At 40.9% G+C, this 15764-nt stretch overlaps 1 protein-coding gene across 1 annotated transcript in view; it reads right to left on the reverse strand.

Moving 5' to 3' along the window:
* Positions 1 to 15764, reverse strand: part of cdh13 (cadherin 13, H-cadherin (heart)) — a 958412-nt gene that overhangs the window by 91660 nt on the left and 850988 nt on the right. The window lies entirely within an intron of this gene.

Genomic DNA, 15764 nt, shown 5'->3' on the forward strand with positions numbered 1-15764 from the left:
GTGCCTGTTTCACGAGTCTGACATCAGCATGTGGGAAATATGCCTGCCCATCAGAGTTGATTGAGTGCGCTAATTGTCTCAGTGAAGCATGTCAGCCTAGAAGGGAACACTTGCTGGTTTGTTTATACTCCAGGTGGTCTTAAAGCATTATGCCTGTTGTAGGTGAGCCTTTCTCATAAAGCATTCTCATGAAGGGCAAGAATCACAACTGCCCAGTGGACCAGGAGCCTTGCATGGGTTTGTGGTCTAAATTTTTAAACACTTTTTTTAACAGTCAAAAAAGACAATAATGAATTTAGTCTTTTGATATCTGCCTTTACTGAGATATAAAATATGCTTTTCTAGGGCCTTGCAGTGGACTGTAATTGTTGGGGTTTGCATTGTACAGTGGAGGCCTGTTGATAGAGACCTTTGTTTTGCAGATGCTATATGATGGGCCTGTCATAGTAGCAATGTTACAAAATTTTGAGATTTTAAAAATCAAGTCTGTAATTTATCCCATCAGATAAAGCATAAAAATAAGTTTAATTTGACACCTAATTCACTTTCATATCTCAAGTATTTAAAAAGTTATGGCCATTTTCATACTCGGAAATTAGCATCTTGTTCCCTATAGATTTTCTATGGACATAACAAAAAAGCTGTGATCATGGACAGTCAAAAGGCCATAACCTTCTTAAAAATTAAGAGAACTGAATGAAATTTTCAGTTATCGTAGATTGAACCATTCTGAAACAAACATAAAATAATCTAACTTGGATGACCTGAAATTAAAGCATATAATTAGTTAGTTACCCAAGTGTAGCAAATTTCAAACTTCAATTACTAGATCTAAACATCTATCCATTTCTTAATAAATGATTAACGTTTTTAAATAGCCCAAGTGTCCAAATAATATTCATAAATAATTCACAATAAAACTTTTTAAATGATGATTTTAAAATCTCATTTACATCAATTTATAGGCCAAATGGAAGGAATTTAGTGTTCAATTGCTGTAAATTAAAGTCCATTTTAAATCGGCTTTCTAGTGGGTTCCTGTGAACGCGCTGGTTTAGAACGTTCACATTGCGCTGGATTTGTGCCTCAAATGCCCAGAAAAATACTGCGGGATATAAAGAGCCCAAAATGAGCTACTCGCTATAGAAAACTTTATATACAGGGTTCTTAAGAAGCCCCTTTTAATGTAAAAATAAGGTACATACCTTTAATTGTTTGCTTTATAAAACCCTGGGGCTGCGAGAGGTCGCGGGTTTAGAGAGTGATTTTTAAACTACTATAACTATTATACAAGGCCATAAAAACTAATAATACCTTTTGCGACGGGGTCTTTCAGCGATTTTTCGTTAATGATTTACTAGGCTGAACATTTTCGATTACAACAGCCTAGCAAAAATCGCGTTTTAAACCCGCCCCCTCTAAACAGCGCCAAAATCGCGCACACGGGGTGGGGCAGATTCTCAGCCACGATTCAGGTAGGTTTTGTAACATACCTAGTCATAGCACCTCATTCGGCGACTGCCGGTGACTGTCATAATCGTAGCAGGTCGGCGAAAAACTGGGGACTGGACCCCCCGACCACATAAAACTTGAAATTGTCTATATAAGAATCACCACTTTAACAACAAAAAAAAGGAAGTCAGCACTGGTGACAACCTGCGGCAACCTACGTTAACCTGGCGACAACCTACGACAGGACATACGTCAGGAGAAGTCAAGCTACGTTCATTGGCGTCAAACCCAGTGTCGGCGAAAAATTTTCAACGTTGAAAATCCAGCGGTGACCAGAAAGATGCTACAACTCTTTGAGCGACTGAGGAGACTACTCACGACCATACAGGCGACACCCCGGCGACTATGTGGCGACTGCCCAGTCACCTAAAAAATCGCCTAGGTGGGACAGGCCCTTTAGCGAATTATCTTAGTCATACAGTGGAAACAGGCCCTTTGGCCCAACTTGCCCACACTGGCCAACAATGTTCCAGCCACACTAGTCCCACCTGCTCGCGTTTAGTCCACATCCCTCCATGTACCTGTCTATCAGCATGTGGATTGTATGTCTGTCTTATTCACCAGTGAGTGGATGGCAAGCAACATCTGCAAACTACAACTTGAATAAGCATAAAGTAACTATGGTCCTTCAGTAGAGGACATTAGCAAAATAACTTTCGTTTGTTCAATAGATTATCTCCAATTCAATAAACCGCACGTTTGAATTGAGGTGTAGCACTGCAGCGAAAAAGATGTTGAATTACTGGGATGCTAAATGCAATTGCTTGATGGACCTGCACAGCTAAACTCTCTGCGCTGATATTTGTTAATGTCACAGTAATTTGAATTATATTTAGCAAATGACCCACCGCCCAGAAAAAATATATATTTATCGGAGATACAGTTCCTTCAGCATTTGGTGTTTTGCTTAAGATTGCAACGTCTTCAGTTTCTTGTGTCTGCATTTATTGCTCATCTGTCTTCTATTCATGCCATGACGTTATCACAGCTGCATGACCACTTATTTCACACAGCTATTCTTCATGAGGTATATTATCAAGTGCCATTTGGAAATCCAGATTTGCATCAGCTCATTCCACTTTATCTCCGTTGTTAGTGTTATCCTGGAAAAATTCCAATTGATTTATTGTGCTGAGATTTGCTGTCACAGAAGCAAGTTGACTCCCTCCTAATCACATCACGAGCTTCACAGTCCCAGCAATCACATTCTTAGTGATTGCTTCCAGCATTTTGCTGGGAATTAGTGCCCAGAATAAGTGGTCTACTGTTCCTTATTTTCTCATTACCTCTTTCCTTAGTTTATGAAAATAAATAACGTCAATATAATTTTGTTTGATTTTTTAAATATTTGTTCTAAGAGTGAGCGTTAAAATATTATCATGCATGAGCAGTGAGCCCTGCCTCCTGAGTGCTTAATAGCTAGAAGTTTGGTTAAAACAGGAAGATTCTATAATTGCATTTATTGATCCAATGCTCTCACATTTAATAATCCACTGCTCTCACTAATTGCACTGCTTTGACTAAATAATAAACAGGCAAGAAGAAAATAAAAACGTAGATTCTCAACGACATCTTTCTATTTACATTTTCCATGTATTAAAGGCCACAATTTCTGGTAAAATGACTGGCATAATAAACTAAAGTATTTATAACATAATGTTTCAAAACTAAGCCATTTGTCCAAATATTTGTCAAAATCCTATTGTGTTTTTTATCTATCTTGAGCAGTTGGATTGTCAACAGTTTTGGTCCTTGTATAATAAAATTACCTTTACAAACAAGGAATGGAATGGAATCTAAATCAGTGGGCTAACCTAATCTAATTAGAAACCAGATGATAATAAAATATATGCTCCATGCTATTAGTTTGTCATTATTTATTCCAGAAAAATATGATTTTTAATTAGCTGTATCACCAGGCAATTGCTTGTGGCATTAAATCCCTGTATAGTTAATCAGAATTCTATAGCGAAAATAGCCTTAAGCAGAGTCAGCGGTTACCATAGTAAATTCCCCTGGCAGTGTTACGTTTTTTTCAAACAGAGTTGCATTGCTTGTTGCTTGAAATATCAGGTTTTTGTTTGTTTAGCGGAGAAAAAAATCAATGGAAAGTTGATTCAAATACAGTTGTGATAACTGGGTTTAAGACATTAAGAGAGTCAAGGGATTGAGAAAATTGGTACCGAGATAACCAAGCGGCTAAGGCAGAACACCAGGAAGCGCTGAAGAGCCAGCTCCTGCGAACATATCTTACTGTATGTTCACATGTACACTTTGCAGCCAATATTATCAAGTAATTATAGTTCACCAAACAGCAAAAAAATCCAGCTCACTTATTTCCATTATTTGAAACAAAATCACAAATAGAAAATTTATTTAAAAAGTCTATCAAGAAACAGTAAAAGAAGTTGTACATAAAATGTATTATGAAAATATATATTAGGCACTTTGGTGCCATATGACTGTGCTTACTTCTAATAAAATAAAATTAAAAAAAAAAAAAATAAATAAAAATATAAAAGAATAAAAAAAATAAAAAATAAAAAATAAAAAAAAAGAAACAGTAAATTATAATTAAACAGTGAAACATAAAATTACTGAATATCCTAATGCTGAAATATGTTTTGCAAACAGGTTCACGATTAATTTAAATACATGGAATATTTAAAGTTTATGTTAAGATGTTTAGAAATGAATCAGACCGAATCAACTTCCCATTGAGTGCCACAGCAGATTTGACAAAACTTTTCTTTCATCCTTTTATGCTTTGGTCATTCCAACAAATTGCTGATTCAGAAATGGGCACTACTGGTGTATGGTTATCAAGGTAGTTGGTAAACCTATACAGCATGCAAACAGGCCTATTCTATCTATTCCCCTCTTGATTTTGTACACCTCTATAAGATCATACCTCAGCTCCCAGCACTCCGAGGAATAAAGTCCTAGCCTATCCAACCATTCCCCCCTATAGCTTCGTCTGTTAAGTCCTGGTAACATCTTCGTAAATCTTCTCTGCACTCTTTCCAGTTTAATGGCATCTTTCCAACTACAGGGTGACTAAAAGTGAGCACAATATTCTGTGCAGATCAAGAAATGTCTTGCACAACTGCAACATTTAATTTCTTAACTGTTCAGTATGTCAAAAGCCTTCTTCACCATCCTATCTACCTGTGGTGCCACTTTCAGGGAATTATGTTCTTGTACTCCTAGATCCTTCTATTCTACAATAATTCTCAGGGTCCTACCATTCACCATGGAGGTCCCTGGTTTGACTTCCCAAATTGCAATGCCTCACGTTTATATAAATTAAATTCTACTAGTCATTCCTTGAGGCACTTGCCCAGCTGATCAAGATCCTGCTGTATTTTTTAATAATCATCTTCGTTTCTAAGTTACCACCTATTTGGTATCATCTGCAAACTTACATATAATGCTTTGAATATTTTCATCCAAATTGTTGATCTAGATGACAAACAGGAATGAGCCCAGCAACGGCTGTGGACGGGGAACCCAGCTGGAGACCTTTATCGAGCCCCAGTTGCGGTCTCGATGCCACCTGGAAGGTGCTGAAGGCTTGGCGGACGGCTGAACCAGCGAGGAGCTCGTTCGGGCACAGAGGAGACTGGACGGGGACAGAGACGGGCACACGTGCACGGGTGGTGGCGGAGCCTGCATCAAACAGAGGCCATGGCGGAGCCTGGGATGTCGGATCTAGGTCCTCTGCATTGGATGGAGCCGGAGGTTGAGCAGCCAAGAACAAAGGAGGACCTGGAGTGGGAGGTTCGACGTGAGCAGTGGAGTGGGGGGGGGGAGAACAAGGATGGACCCAGCGCAGGATACTTTGTAACTTTGACAGTGCTCTTTATATGATGGCGATTTGCATACCTTGGGTATGCAAGCAAAGAATGTCACTGTGTACTTGTCAACTGTGACAATAAAGTATTCAATTCAATTCAATCCCTGAGGCACACCACAAGCCGCCAGTCCATAAAATAGCCTTCCACCAATACCCTCTATTTCTCTATTCTGTATCCCATTAGCTAGTTCTCCCTGGATCCAATGCAATTTAACCTTCTGCAGCAGCTGCTATGCCGAACCTTAGCAAAAGCCTTGTTGAAGTGCATGCTGACCATGTCTATGGCCCTAGTTCTTCAACACGATCTCCCAAGAACAAGACCACGCTAGCTACCCCTAAACTACACCTGTATTTGCGAGTGCATGCATGTTATCCTTCAGAATCCTCAACAGTAATTTTCCTACCACAGACATTAGGCTCATTAGCGTGTAATTCCCAATCATTTCCTTGCAGCCCTTATGAAACAGAGGCACAACATTCGCTATCCTTCAGTCTTCCGGCATCTCTTCTATGTATAAAGAAGAATCATGTATCTGAACCAAGACTCCTGTAATTTCTTCTCCAGCTTCCCACATTCTCCTTGGATATACTTGATCTACCTTCATATATTGTAGGACATCCAACATCTTCATGACTATAATGCGGATTGTTTAGTTTAGAGATTAGTTTAGAGATACAGACCGGACCGTCCCTCCGAGACTGCGCCAACCAGCGATCTCCACACACTAACAGTATCCTACACACATTAGGGTCATTTTATAATTTTACCGAAGCCAATTAACCTACAAACCTGTACATCTTTGGAGAGTGGGAGGAAACCAGTGCACCTGGAGAAAATCCACACACCTCACGGGAAGAAGGTACAAACTCCGTACAGGCAGCACCGCAGGATCGAACCAGGTCTCTGGTGCTATAAAACAACAACTCCACTGCTGTGCCGCCATATTGGCATCAAGTCCTCATTGATGTCAATGCATCTCTACTAACTGTCCAAAGTCTTCATGCTATCTCTTGTGGCTCCACTCATAGTTGGCCACTTTGCTTTCTGAAGGGCCCTATATTCTCTCTAGAAACCCTTTTGCCCTTAGTATACATGAAATCTATTTGGATTATCCTTATTCGTATCTGCTAGAGTTTTCAAATGGCTCCATTTTGCCTTCCAGATTTCCTTCTATTGTGTTCCTCAATTGCTTATACTTCGCCAAGAATATATTCAATCACAGGTGGCAATACTTGAACTATGTCTCGTTCTGTTTCCTGACCAGAGCCTTACTATCCAGGGTTCCTATCCCCTGGCTTCCTTGTCCTGCACTCCAACAGAAATGAGCGCACTATGAGCTCTCACTATTGCACTTTCACAAGAATTCCTACTTTCCTTTCATTGGTAGTACCTATCATTTCCTGTGCCCTCAACCACCTCTGTTGCATCACTGACCACCCCCGCCCCTTAGGCACAAGGTACCTGATTGAGTACCACACTGCCCACCATGGGGCCTTTAAAGTGTGGATACAAAAGTGGAAGTAGCCTGGGGACTAACTCACCTTCTATTCTGTTAAAAGGCAGGAGAACATCAGCTTGTTGTCAATGGACAGAGAGCTGGTTCATCAGCATGAGGTATGGCCAACTCTATTAACTGCTGGTACACAAAAATGCTGGAGAAACTCAGCGGGTGCAGCAGCATCTGTGGAGCGAAGGAAATAGGCAAAGTTTCGGGCCGAAACCCTTCTTCAGACTGATCAGTACCTTCGATTTTCCAACATCTGCAGTTCCTTCTTAAACATCTATTAACTGCTCTCTGGCTGAGCTTTAGGTTGAAGCAGCTGTCAGTCAAACTGACGATAGATACAAAATGCTGGAGTAACTCAGTGGGACAGGCAGCATCTTTGGAGAGAAGGAATAGGTGGCGTTTTGGGTCGAGACCCTTCTTCAGACTAATGTCAGGGGAGTGGGCTGTACATGGATAAGGAAGTGTATAGATAAGGAAGTGTCAGTGCGAAAACAGGACAAAGGGAATGGCGATCAAGGAAAATGTAGAATAGATCATTGTTAGTTAGGAGAAGGTAACAACAAAGCAAACAGAGATAAAATGTAGTCGGAGACAGTAAGACTGGTCAGAGAACTGGGAAGAGGGAGGGGATGGAGAGAAAGGCAGAGCAAGGGTTACTTGAAGTCTAACTGTTCTGGATCAAAGTCGGATGTGGGCTGACACAGCATGACTTGACCTGTCCCAGCTCCAAATATTTTGGAACAAGGTGTACCTTTCCCCAACCTAAACCCAGCACATTTAGTCAATTCCCATTGGGTTCAGGCTGGGCAGCAAGCTTCCAGCATGGAGCGAATGATAAAATGCTGAAAATGTTACTGAGTCTGAGGAAGTCTTTAGTTGTAAGCTTAATCATGTCATTGGAACATGGTTGAGTGAAAAGGACAGGTCCCATTTAAACAAAATCCCCCCCAGATTTCGCTTCAAATCAAACGTTCAGCCCTTTTAGAGCATCCGTGGTACTTCAAATTGTGTATTGACTTCATAATCTCAGTGATCCATCCACCTGTTCGTCTGACATAATGTAGATATGCAAAGTTTCAATAACTTGGTTGTTGGTGACAAATCCCAACGGTTCTGAATGTGAACTGCTGGCATTTACATTTAAATTGGAGCAAGTGCGGGACTTCCTTGAATGTTTAAACAACACAAAAGCCCCAAAATAACACAAAAAGCTGGAGTAACTCCACAGGTCTGGCAGCATCTCTGGAGAAAAGGAATAGCTGACATTTCAGGTCGAGAACCTTCTGACCTATGTCTGAAAGAGGGTCTCCACCCGAATCGTCACCTATTCCTTTTTATCGGAGCGATGCTGCCAGGCTCGCTGAGTTACCCCAGCTTTTGTAAACCACCATCTGCAGTTCCTTTCTACAAAAGAAAGCCCCAAGTTTACTTGCAAGTTTGAATACACTGTATTTGTCAGCCTACTCTACTACAAGACTCCATCCATATGGCTCAGTCCTCCTGGGCTCCTTTAAATGTAATAACCTACAGTATATTCCTTAACCCCATCGATTTCAATGGATAAGGTGACATATTCCATATATTAATGTGTTTGGGTGATATCAGCCAATGTTATTAATTTTAACATTCTTTATTATTCTTTTCATTGTGAATAGCTTATATATCTTAGAGTGGGAGACGTGGAGAGAAAATGTACACTACTCTTTGCTCTGACAGCTGGGGTAGGGGTGAATAGGAGCAGCTGGTGAACTGAAGATGCTGGGGATAGGGCTTTATTGCTGCCAAAGCCTTCTTGGGCTCTTTGGAGATGAGGGTTCTTCAAATACCTTTTGATATTCTATTGCTCACAACATACTGCTGGAATCATATCATTATAGATACAATGGCCATAGGAAAGGTCGACAGTAATATCAAATATCTAACCAGCTATGAAATGTAGATCAGAACAGCTTTCTACAGAGCAAAACATATCCCATAATCCTCTTCATGATTTTTGACAACATTTTTTAATATGTACACCATTGTTTTGAAAAATCTGCTCATGGAAACAATGTTCTCTACTTAAACTGTACAAACCAATCCTTATTTTGTAAATGTGCACACATCCAACATATCTCCGCTCAATGTCCTTTGATTCAAAGGCGCAGACATTTCTTGAAAGCCCTGTTACAGAAATTATTCATCCGTAGAACCATTCTACTGAATCTTATCTGTGTACCAATCATACCTTGCTCCTCACCCCCTTCCACCCCCAATCCAGGACCTCCACATCCAGACAAAGGCACAAAGTGCTGGAGTAACTCAGCGGGTCAGGCAGCATCTCTGGAGAAAAGAAATAGGTGATGTTTCAGGTCGAGACCCTTCTTCAGACTGAGAGTCAAGGGAGAGGGAGACTCATATTCCCTCTATTTTCCACTTTTTTTTGCTAGCAGATTCATCAAACAACTAACTATAGGAACAAATAAATCCCGGTCTGAAAAAGGGTCTCAACCCGAGACGTCACCTATTCCTTCGCTCCATAGATGCTGCCTCACCCGCTGACTTTCTCCAGCTCTTATGTCTACCTTCGATTTTTCCAGCAACTGCAGTTCTTTCTTTAACAGCTTCAGGTTTGATCATTTTGAGCCTATGGTTTCTATTTCTGCACGTTAAATAGCCCATATTATTTTGTTCAATTGAATGCTGAAGCTTCAAAGCTGCACTAACTTCAAAGGCACAAGGGATGTTAGTCTGATTATTTCGAGGTATGCATAATGCATATGAGGGAATACGCATATAAAAAGCGTTGCCTCAAACGGAAAAACCTGTGTAGTGCAAAACATCACGGCACACCAGGAACAAACGTGAAGGCCAACACCACAGATTTTGCAGGAAGAACTGATTTGATGTTCACATGAAAATCCTCTTAAAGTTATCTCTAGTTTTGACATGCCGGTCTACTCAATGGAGATGGTTTGGCAGAAGTGAGTGAATAACCCCCTATATTGATAGCTAAGTAAGGAGATCCAGACAGCACAATCAAAGCAGCATTGCATTCCCGTTCGACACTCACTTCCCTTGGGAAGCATCATCGGGGATTAGAAAAGACCACAAAAACTTAACAGTCTCCTCCATCCCGTCACAAAGGAAGAGGGACATGGAGTAAAGCAGCACATAAATTAAACTGCCTATCTAAACAAAGATGAAAACTTCAAAGTTAGCCCGCTATCTTGCAGGATATGTTAGCCCGCTATCTTGTAGGACTTCTCTAACTTCAAGTAACCTTTGCCTTCCCTCTATATCCATCCCTCCCCCATTCCCAGTTCTCCGACTAGTCTGACTCTCCTCATTTACATTTTATCTCTGTTTAAGAGGGAAGAAGGGTCTGAAGAAGGGTTTCGGCCCGAAACGTTGCCTATTTCCTTCGCTCCATAGATGCTGCTGCACCCGCTGAGTTTCTCCAGCTTTTCTGTGTAACCTACATTTTATCTCTGTTTGCTTTGTTGTTACTTTCCCCTAGCTAACCATGATCAATTCTACATTTTCCTTGATCTCCAACCCCTTTGTCTCGTGTCCACGCCTACATTTCCTTATCTCTGCATCTCCCGCTCCCCTGAGTCAGTATGAAGGTCTCGACCCGAAACATCACCCATTCCTTCTCTCCAGAGATGCTGCCTGTCCTGCTGAGTTACTCCAACATTTGTTGTCTGTCTTGCAGGATGTTAAGTTTATATTGGTCTGTGGGACAATAGCTACTCCCTTTAATGCTTTCAAACCTTTAAGAAATGTTTTCATGTTTCTAACTGCAGACTAATTTCACAGCAGAGTTTGGGAATTGAAAGTTCCCGAAGAGCGCTGTTTGAAAGACATAACTGTGAGGATGTCTCATGACTTTCTATTTCATTGACATTTTAAATACCATTGTTGACATCTTAAATTACCGAATGAATCCGGCATCTTGGAGAGCGAATAAAAGGAATGCTGAGACAAGGTTAAGGTCAGACAACCTATTTGCAGCTCTCCTATTCCCATTGCCCGTGTTAGATTAAAATAAGGAAAAATAATGATTCCAAATTAATGTAATGTAATTACTCTGGTGCAGCTGATCTGGATTTATTTTTAGAAATGCTGTGATCTGTTTGTGAAGTGTCATTCTAATGTAAATTCCATTACTGCGAATTCTCGGACACAAATGAGGCTGAGCCTACCTTACCAATTATATAAGGTTCAGAAATAAATCTCAACTTCCTTTCAGCGGTGAGCACAAGCATTTCACTAATGCAGTGCATATCTTGAGATATAAAACATAAAAGCAGCAAGAAACTATTCAGCTCGTAAGGCCTGTTTTGTGTTCAGTAACATCCTTACTGATTTTTCACCTTTGTCACTTACATGTACTAACCCTAAATCAGAATCCTTTAATATTCCCAATCATCAATTATTGTGTGTTTTTGGCAATATTATGAGACTTTGCCTTTCATCTAATATACCGGTGGGCGGCGCGACTATGACATGTGCAGCCTCCTATTTTTATTATGCTGATGTAGTTTTTGTTATTTTTGTTGTTGTCCTTTACAGTTTTCTCGTTGGGTGTAAAAGGAGTGAACGGAAGAGACCGGGGACTTGTGTGAAATCACCTAAGCTGGCCGAGTCCGGAGCGGGTGGTGCGGTGGAGGAGCGCTGCTGCTGCAGCTGCTGCTGCGGCCCGACCTCCGGAGAGTCGGAGGCTTCAACTTCTGCGGACCAGCCCGCGGGTTGGAGGGAGGCCGCTTTTTTTTTCTCGCAATCTTCTCATAGTCAATAGAAGACTAATATTTTTGTAGGCCGTACACAAAAAGACTGGCGAGCAAACTCAGGCGGGACAATGCCATAGATTTGCTGCTCTGCATCCCGCTTTATTTGGCCTTCCATCACAGCAATGTGATGGATGTTTATGTAAATTATGTTGTGTCTTGGGTCTATTTGTTTGTAATGTATGGCTGCAGAAACGGCATTTCGTTTGGACCTCAAGGGGTCCAAATGACAATTAAATGTATCTTGTATCTTGTATCTTGTATCTTGTAATATGATATGTGACTCCTATTAATGCTGACATGTTTCCCTTTACAGTTTTTGGGTGTAAAATGAACGTATATTCGTTGTAAATTAACTAACAACTCCTCAATTGTTAACCAATTATCATTTACTTTGACCATTTTATTATATTTTTTCAATCTTTTCATAGTCAATAGATGACTAATATTTTTGTTATTTGTTTTATTTAGATAAGTTCCTAATTTCATGTTGAACAAAATCACTCACAGTCTATATGTAAGGTTCTATTAGATTATGATCACTCTTCCATTAAGATACTCTAACTACGTTATTCATTGCCTATCCTATTGCATTCTAAAATATCTAAAATTCTCATTGGTTATTCTTTCTTAAGTCTTAACTCTTTCTTAAAAAGTCTATAAATCTCTCCTTCATGCTTTCATAGCTAACTTATTCTACCCAATTACGGAAGTCTTCCATGCACAGATCTGACCTTTATGGATCTGGTGGTATTGACTTGTTAAAACTGTTTAAACCCAAAATGGGCAGCCCAACATAGCAGCAGAATCTTGCACAGTGTAACGTGGTCATTAAGGTGGTCTGAGTAAGGCCCACCCACCAAAACGTTGAAGCAACCAAAACAGATGAATAGACAATGCTGTCTCGCTTAATCAACTGTCAAATCTTTTGAAGAGTGTGAGTATTTCTGCATGGGCGTGACAATCAATAACTTCCTAAAAATATTTTAAAATTAATTTAAAGAATGGTAAAAATATCAAAATGTTAAATAATTTTCTCAAAAGATAAGGTACACAAATGTAAAACAGTTTGAAAGACTAAAAATATTAAAGCCAACTCTGTTAATAATAGAACATAGAATATAGAACAGTGCAGCACAAGAACGGGCTCTGAAACCACACATAGTCTATGCCAAATGTGATGCGACCATCCCCTGCATAGCTATGTGCCTATCTAAAAATCTCTTAAACATCACTATTGCATTTGCTTCCACCACCATCCGATCTGTACCTTTCATAATTTTATATAATCTGAACTGGACACAATACTCCAAATGTGGCCCAACAACAGTTTGGCAAAGCTAAAACATGACTCCCAACTCTTCTACTTAATGTCTCAACCTACAAAGGCATGCACACCATATATATGTGTATACATATGTATCATGGGTATACATATGTATGATATGTATCAGCCTGAAGGGTTCCGACCAGAAACGTAACCTAAATATGTTCTCCGGACATGCTGCCTGACTCACTGAATTTCTCCAGCATTTTGCGTCTTTTTTTTGTAAACCAGTATCTGCAGTTCCTCGTTTCCATATCATGTGCCCACTTTCCTGTGCTCTCTTATCGCGTTGCACTTTCAGGGAACCATGGATTTGGACCCCAAGATCCCTCTGTATATCAACGCTGACAACACCATTAACTGTATGTTTTCCTCTTGCAAGCAACCTCCCAAAGTGTAACATCTCCCATTCAGACTTAAAAAAAACACTTAACACTTCCTGTGTAGGAAGGAACTCCAGATGCTGGTTTACACCAAAGATAGACACAAAAAGATGAAGTAACTCTGCAGGTCAGGCAACATCTCTGGAGAAAAAGAAAAGGTGACGTTTCAGACTGAGAAGGGTCTGGACCCAAAACGTCACCTGATACTTCCTTGCAGTTGTTCACTTCCTTACAAGTGAATAGTTTCAGCCCACCAGGCCAAACCTGGCACAGGTTCAGGAGGCAGAGTAATCATCACAGCACAGCATCACTGCGCTGGGGTTAAGGAAAGAGTGGTCACGTCACGGTCCTGTTTTCACCAATCTTTCCACCACGATGCACGAGAAGCCCAAGAAGCGCAAGACAGACACCACTGTATGCAAATGCCAAGAAGCGTGGTCAGCTCTGGCTGAACAACTTCTAATCTTGTGTGTGGAGTCGACAGGAAGAAGATCACTGCGCTGCAGTTTGTACTTTGTTGCTGAACTCCACGAGGAGTTTGACACACTGGCAAAGCTGAGCCAACTTCCTCAGGACTTCCATATTCGTACAGGGTACCTGAACTTGGTGGCTCTTGAGCTGAGAACTGCTGGCATATCTTAGCAAGTTCTGACCTGATGTTTACAATGACAATCTCCTTCACCAGAACTGTATGGAAGTTAATGTGCTTAAACAGTGTGAAGAACAGCAGCACACAGGTGCAACTGGTAGAGCTGCTGCCTCACAGCGCCAAAGATTCGATCCTGACCTCGGGTGCTGTTCATGTGGAGTTTGCCCGTTCTCCCTATTACCGTGTGTGTTTTCCTCCGGGTGTTTCGGTCTCCTCCGACATCCCAAAGATGTGCGACTTTGTAGATACATTGCCCCCTGCAAATTGCCCCTAAAGTGTACGAAGTGGATAAGAAAGTGGGATAACATAGAACTAGTGTGAACAGGTAATCGATGGTTGTCATGGACTCAGTGGGCCGAGGGCCTGTTTCCATGCTGTCTCTAACCTCTAAACAGTGAAGAGCATGGTTAAAATTAGATTCAGTCAAACAGAGTAACTTGGAATTATTCTGCCCCTTTCAGACACTAATTTACTATCATTAGCTTTCTACTTGACTGAAGGTCTAAATAAAGGTAAATGCTGACCTACCTATATTCAGATATTTGACACAATGACATCAACACTGATCTAATGTTAATATTTTTTTAGCAATTCCCGAGTTACGTGTGCTGTACAGGAAATCAAGGTGGGAGAAACCTTGGGGCTGGAAGAATCAAGATAAATACATTAAAAAAAAACTTTTACCAGACCACCCTGTACACCTGGTTGGTTTCTGGGTGCTTCCGAACACCCACCCTTTAGTTGGCCTAAAGCCAGCTTTGCACTGGAGAGAAACAGTCTGTTTAATGTTGTACAGGGAAGAGGCGTGGAAAGAGAATGGGTCATATCTTCTTATTCTCTTGTTCATCTGGGCTCACACTATAATTTAATGTATTAATTGTCTCCTGGTCTAAAAATTAAAATTTTCAATACATTGCAAAAATATTCCAACCTTGACTATTTTTTGGATCTTTCAAGCATTTGATTTAATCCCTTAATAACAATTTACCACATCCACATTTACCACAGTTTGTAAACTTTCAGAATATTGCACCATAGTATTCACAGAATGGTTTCATGCCAAACATGATCAGAACAGTAATGGAGTAATTCATCTCGGAATCAAACCTCAATCTACCAACTATAGATTGTGATTAGCATTAGTTCATAGAACAATCGGGGGGCGCCAGCAATGGCTGCCTCACCAACAGTCTGTTTGTCCTTTCCTTCTTTGTGATTTAATTGCATGTTAAATGTATGTTTTTAGTGTTCTTTAGCTTTTTTTTATATGGGGGGTGGGGTTGGAGGAAACCTTTTCCAATCTCTTACCTCGACGGAAATGCAAATTTTTTCCATATCGTATATTCGCCCACACTGTGGCCTAACATCGAGGAGTTGGTGGTCTCTGCTGGAGATCGACCGGGAGCTCCATCGCGGGTGCCTACGGACTTACCATCGCAGAGTTTGCGATCCCTTTGCCAGGGGTCGACCTCTTAGATCCACCAGTGTGTGCTTGCAGACTTAACATCACGGAGCCCCTGGTCTCTGGTCAGAGACTGACTTTGGGAACTCCAAGCCGTGAAATTTTCGACTACCCCGATGCAGGAGTTTTGATCGCCTCGACGTGGGGGCTTTGACCACCGGCTGCAGGAGGTCCGATCACCCCAACAGATGGTTCGACAGTCCTGACCGCGGGAGAACAAAGAGTATGAAGATTGGACTTTTTTGCCTTCCATCACAGTGAGGAATGTGGGGAATTCGCTGTGGTGAATGTTTAT

The sequence above is a fragment of the Leucoraja erinacea genome, chromosome 17 (genome assembly GCF_028641065.1).
Source record: "Leucoraja erinacea ecotype New England chromosome 17, Leri_hhj_1, whole genome shotgun sequence".
NCBI classification, from domain to species: Eukaryota; Metazoa; Chordata; class Chondrichthyes; order Rajiformes; family Rajidae; genus Leucoraja; species Leucoraja erinaceus.